At 23.9% G+C, this 6,415-nt stretch overlaps 2 protein-coding genes across 3 annotated transcripts in view; one reads left to right on the top strand and one right to left on the bottom strand.

The window, feature by feature from the left end:
- LOC117174210 (peptidylprolyl isomerase domain and WD repeat-containing protein 1) overlaps nt 1-6,415 on the bottom strand; it is a 98,684-nt gene that overhangs the window by 67,931 nt on the left and 24,338 nt on the right. The gene's annotated exons all lie outside the window — the stretch shown is intronic.
- LOC117174211 (CCHC-type zinc finger protein CG3800) overlaps nt 1-6,415 on the top strand; it is a 23,896-nt gene that overhangs the window by 11,371 nt on the left and 6,110 nt on the right. The gene's annotated exons all lie outside the window — the stretch shown is intronic.

Below are 6,415 nucleotides of genomic sequence, written 5' to 3'. Positions count from 1 at the left end.
AACTACGTTTAAGTACAAAGCTTAATAATAAAAGATGTAAAAAAATATATTTCAACAATCAAATCCAACGGCATCAGCCGGTAACGTTGTACACGAAAATACAAAACCTGGCGGCCACTAGGCGAGGCTCTAGAGGTTTCGTATTTTCGTGTACAACGTTACCGGCTGATGCCGTTGGAATCGATTGTTAAAATATATTTTTTTACATCTTTTATTATTAAGCTGTGTACTTAAACGTAGTTTTCTTTCGGCTCTTGCATTTCTCAAAGTTTGAGACCGATATTTTATGTATAAAAAAAGTTCGAACGTTCAAAAAATGTTGAGGTTCAGAAAAAAGATGAAATAATTTTCAGTGAAGTTCCTACCAAAATGCAGTACCTAAACGTACTTTATTGTACTCTAATAAATCTTCCAAAGATTCAGCTCGATATCTTATTTACAAAAAAAGTTCTTAGGTTCAAAAAATCATTCAGTGAACGGAAAAAGTGAGGTCGGTAATGTAGGTATTTAGCTGTGTCACATGCCTTTAAAGAAAAAATGTGAAAAAATGTACTATGCTGGAACGAAAAAAGTGGTTGAACCGTTTTTGGTTGGTTTTTCATTTGATTTATGATTTTTAAAATTTTTATTTGAAAGTAGGAAAAGGCACCTTTTTAACAATGGATTGTTTATCTTATCTCGGTGAAAATTATTAAGTCACAATCGAAGATATTTTAAAGTTTCTCATTTATTCCTAATTTTTTTTTTCGATTTTTAACAACAATTTCATTTAAATTTCTGACATCTAATCATTTTTTGCTGTCAATCTTTTGGTTCAAAATTAATTGTTAAGAATTGATCGTTTTTTTTGTTTGTTTGTTTAAAATTCATATTTTCTGGGTGAAAATTTAACTATTTCGTAAAAAAAATGATTGGGACTGGAAAATTCAACTATTTGGATGAAAATAAACTTTTTGGTTAAAAATTTATATTTTCTGGTGGAAAATTCAATTATTTTGTAAAGGATTCATCTTTTTGGCTTGAAAATTCAACAGTTTGGTTCAATTTTTTTTAATTTATTGATTGAAAAATCTTTCTTTGTAGAAAATTGACTTTTTTGTTAAAAATTCGTCTATATTTTTTGGAAATTCATCTCTTGATAGAAATTTCATCTTTTATTTAATTAGAAATGCAACTATTCTTTTTTTGGATGATTTTTTTAAATTGCAAATTCAATTAATTGGATAAAAGTTGAAATTAAACATTATTTTTTCACTTGAAAATGTATTTCTTCCATTTTTTTTCCATTAAACATTCATCTTCATTCGTAGAAAAGTAATATTTTTGGTTGAAATTTCATCTTAATTATCTTTTGTTGGAAGATTCATAATTTTATATTTAAAATTCACCTCTTTTAGAAAATTTATCTACTTTGTTTAAAATCAATTTTTTAACTAAAAATTTAACGTTCAGTAAAAAGTGTAGCTATTTTAGATGGAAAATTAACCTACTCTAGTTCAACATTCAAAATTTTTGATGTGAATTTGTTTGTTTTTTAAAATTGAAAATTAATTAATTTGGTAGAAAATGTACGTATTTTCTTTAAAAAATCGATTTCCTGATAGAAAATAAATTTTGTCTTTAAAAGCTAATCTCCTTGTTTAAAAATTTGTTTTTTAGGTTCGAAATAAATTTACTGGGTTAAAATTTAATTATTTTTTTGGAAAGATTCATCATTTTAATTAAAAATCCATTTTTTGTTTTTGTTGAAAAATGAGATTTAATTGAAAAATAAAAAATCGACTTTTTGTTTAAAAAATGATTTTTTTTTAATTTGAAAGCTAATTTCCTCATTTAAAATTTTTTCTTTTTGGGTAAAAATTTTAAGTATTTCAGTTATATATTCATCATTTTAGTTTAATATTCATTTTTGAGGTTCGAAATAAATTTAACTGGTTTTAAAAAATAAACTCTTGTTGAAAATTAATTTTTTTTATTGAAGAGTCATCATTTTACTTCAAAAATTAATTTCTCTGGTTGAAAAATGAGCCATTTGCTTCAAAACTTTTTTTTCTTTGGATGAAAAGGAATTTTTTAAATAAAAAATTTAACTATTTTCTGAAAATCAGATTTTTTGGTTAGGAATTAAATTTGTAAGGGAAAATTCATTTATTTTATTTTTGGTCGAAATTTTATCTTTCTTGGGTGACTATTTAACTATATGGTTGAAACTAGATATTTTTCAATCAAAAATGAAACTTTTCTTTTATTTAACTACTTTATTCAAAAAAAAAAATTTTTCTTACTAATAATTTTTTCTTCAAATTGAAAATGCTATTCCTTTTGAATGTTCCATAATTTTATTTTAAAATTCATTTTTTTTTCTTTTGCTTTTATTTTTTGACTGAAAATTTCATTACTCAATTTTTGGTTGAAAAATCGTCTTTTTGGTTCAAGATTGGTTTTTTTTAAATTTGAAACTTAATTATTGAAGTTTTGTTCGACCATTAATATTTTTTTGAACAAATTATTATTTTGTTTGAAAGTTCAACTATTCGAGTTGAGGATTCACTATTTTTGTTTCAACATACATTAGTTAAGTTGAAAATATTTTTTTTTTTTAAATAAAAATCTAACTATTCCATTTTCTGTTAAAAATTCATTTTTCTCTAGTTCAAAATTCAACTATTTGGTTGAAAATTTGCATCCTTTAATTGAAAATTCAACTGTTTTATTAAAATTAATCTTATTTTGTTGAAAAATTGAATTTTTGTTTGTTAGAAAATTAATCTTATTGTTTAGAAACTTATCTTTTTGGTTAAAAATTAAAGTATTTCCGTTAAATATTGATAATTTTCGTAGAAAATTCACATATTTTGCAATTTTTTGTTATGTTGTGTTATCCGATGATTAGAATGAGCGTCAAGATTTTAGTTGACTATATTTTAGTCGATTTTAGCAGTATTCATAAATGATTTTGTAGTTTAGGTCCGCAGGGCCGCCACCTGTTTATTATGTTTTAAGGCTTAAGGTTCACTCTTTAAAACAATTCTAGGACTGGGAAAAATTTTAAGTTTGACCAAGAGATACAAGATATCAAAGCAAACGCACCTAATTAATTTTTAGACCTAATAATTTTATATTGGGAATTTAAGCATGATGTGCGACACTCGCGGTTCATACTAAAACCAACCGATATGGCCGCCATGAGCATCACCAATACATGAAAAACAATTTTAATAACAAATTTTAGTGTATAAACTACGTTACCAAATTTTCTATGATAAATTTTAAGAAATTTTGCAACATTTGTTAATTATAATCCCCGTTTTTTATAAAGAGATTTTCCATTTTTTATTTATTATTAGTTCTAGTATTAGGTTGAAATTTTAATTCTTTTCTTGAAAAGTGTTCTTTTTGGTTGAAGATTCATCTCTTGGGTAAAAAATGTATCTTTTTTTTTTTTTTTTTTTTTTTTTTTTTTTTTTTTTTTTTTTTTTTTTTAATTTTATGTGTTTTGTTGAAAATTCGTGTTTTTGGGTTGAAAATTAATCGTTTAGTTAACAGTTCATTTTTTCATCATCTTTCGAGTGGAATATTTAACTAATTTTTCTTTCAAGTGATAATGTAACTTCCATTTTTGGGTAAAAATTGATTTTTTCTCTATTTAAAAATTCAAATATTTTGTTGAAAACTCATTTTATTATTTTAAATTCATCTCTTTTTGTAAAAAAAAAAGCCATCTTTTTTGGTTAAGCATTAACTATTTATTTGAAAAATTATTTGAGAAATTAATTTTTCTAACTGAAAGCACAGCTATTTCGTTTTTAGTTAAAAATCATATTTTTCTTAGTTGCAAATTCAACTATTTGATTTAAAATAAATACAACAGAATGTAAAATACAACGGTTGAGTTGAAAATGGATGTATTTTCTTGAAAAATAGTTTGTTTTTTTTTCTTTATCTTTGGGTTGAAAATTCAAATACGTGGTTAAAAATTGAGCTACTTTTTTTTTAATGAATTTTTCAAACTAAAACTGTAATTGTTACATTTTTTATTGAAAACTGATATTTTTTTTAGTTAAAAATTCAATTATTTGTTTGAAGATTGATCTCTAGATGAAAAATTACTTTCCTAATGAAAATTCATCTTTGTAGATTAAAAAATTTAACTCTTTTGTGGAGTCGTCTTTTTGATCGAAAATTTAATTGTTTTATTGAAAATTCCTTCTTTTGGATTGAAAATTCATCTTTTATCTTGGAAAAATCATCTTTCTTGCTTTAAAATTAATTTTTTGCAATATCCCAGAATTGGTAACGTAGTTTATGAATAACCCTTAAAGTTTTTATGAAAATGATTACAGTTTTATAACTGCCATTTTCTAAAATTAAAAATACTTTTCTCATTAAATTATTGGTACTATCATGTAAATATACTGCTTACAGCGGCCATATTTTTTATAGCGCCACAGCGCCCATTTTTTCGCCCGCTGGATTTTTTCTTTGCCAATATATTTCAGGTTCAGTACTATAGTTCAGATAATCTGATTATTCTCAGATAAATTATTCTCTTTAATTTTTCTCATTAAATTAGAGTTTTCTATTTTTTTTATTTACTTTTTTTTATTTGGTTTTTATTTGCTTTTTGGAGGAAAATAGGGTTGTTTTTGCAAATCTGATTATTCTTTTAGTATAATTTTTTTTTTTTTTTTTTTAATTGACATTTCTTAATCTGACAAGTTTTATAACTTGCTCATCTAAATTTAGATTTCCTGTGTTTAACGTCACGTTTCGCGTTACATAACTTCCATATAAACCAAGCACTTTTGCCTCATTCAATATTCAATAATTTGCTTCTTTTTTAGTCACAAAGATCCGTGCCTTTCTTTTGCCGGATATAGTTAGAAATAATTTTTATATAATCACATAACAACCCCTATTTCACTCGAATTGTATTTCAATAATATGGTTTTTTCTTTCTGCACGGAGTAATTTGTGAAGAAAATGTATGCTGACTATACACGATTCATCGAAGTTGCAATTTTTTTTTTTTCTTTTGCAAAAATGGAGAAATTGTTCGATTGTCAATATTACAATTTCTGAAAACTGGGATTGACTTATTTGGATTTTGAGACATAAAAAATTCAATATCACAGACTTGACACTCTTTCCCTTGTTCCCCTTTTTGAAAAAGAATTACTCTTTTCTTTTTCCTCTGTTTTCAAGAAGTTTCTCGTTTTTTCTTTGAAATGCGAACAGAGTTGGCTGAACTCGATAATAAAATCAAAATATTTATGGTGGAAAATGAATTATTTTTAATTGAAGTCTCCTATTTGGTTAAAAAAAATTTTATTTTGTGGAATTCACCTTTCTTGTGTGAAAAATAACTTTTTCTAGACAATTTTTCCAGTTTTTAAAAGTTAAACGTTTTATAAAATTTTGATTTTTTCTTTTCATATATTCGTTTTTTTGCTGAACATTTGATCTTTTTTTTTTTTTCCTAAAAATTCCACTGTCTTCTATAAAATCTGTTTTTCTTTTTAATTCGATCATTTAGTGAAAATTAATTTTTTTAGTAGAAGTATATCCTTTTGGACTTAAAAATCATACGCTTTCTAAAATATTTGACTTTTAACTTGAAAACTTATCTCTTTTATTAAAAATTCTACAGTCTTGTAAAAAAAATCGTTTTTAAACGTTCTTTATAATATTTGACTGTTTAAGTAGAAAATACTCAACTTTTTTCTAAAAGAATGAGTGCTTTGCTTAAATTTTGTTTTGTTTTTGAAAATTCATCTTTTTTGGTGTAAATGTCAAATTTTTTCTAAAATATTTGACTTCAATTAAAAAACTCCAATCTTTTGTTGAAAATTACACTATTATGTTTAAAAGTGATCTTTCTTGGTTGAAAATGAACTAATTATCTTTAAAAAATCGTCCGTTTGTCTTGAAAATTGCACGGTTTTTGGTTAAAGTTGATTCTTTTTTGTTTGAAAATTCGACAATTTGGTTGAAAATAATTTTGTTGAACATTCATCCTTTTGGTTTAAAAGTCAAATGTTTTCTAAAATATATTTGGCTTTTTAACTTTAAAAACTCAAATCCTTTGTTGAAATGTTAACTATTTTGTTCAAAAGTGATCTTTTTTGGCTGAAAATTAATTCTTTTTTTTTTTAGAAGATTCATATTTTTAGTTTTAAAAGTCAAACTTTTTCTAAAATATTTTATTTTGAAAATTTTACAGACATCTAAAAAAATTCGATTGATGGTCCCCAAAATTTAATAGTGTTTGATTGCATTTTATTATTATTATTATTTTTGAAAATTTGTTCATTTTGTTGAAAATGAACATTTTCTAAAATAATTGACTTTGTAACTCAAAAACTCAACTCTTGTTAAAATTTATAATATTTTGTTTAAAAGCAATTTTTTTTTT

This window comes from Belonocnema kinseyi, chromosome 6 (genome assembly GCF_010883055.1).
Source record: "Belonocnema kinseyi isolate 2016_QV_RU_SX_M_011 chromosome 6, B_treatae_v1, whole genome shotgun sequence".
Lineage (NCBI taxonomy): Eukaryota > Metazoa > Arthropoda > Insecta > Hymenoptera > Cynipidae > Belonocnema > Belonocnema kinseyi.
This window is presented reverse-complemented; position numbering and strand designations above follow the sequence as displayed.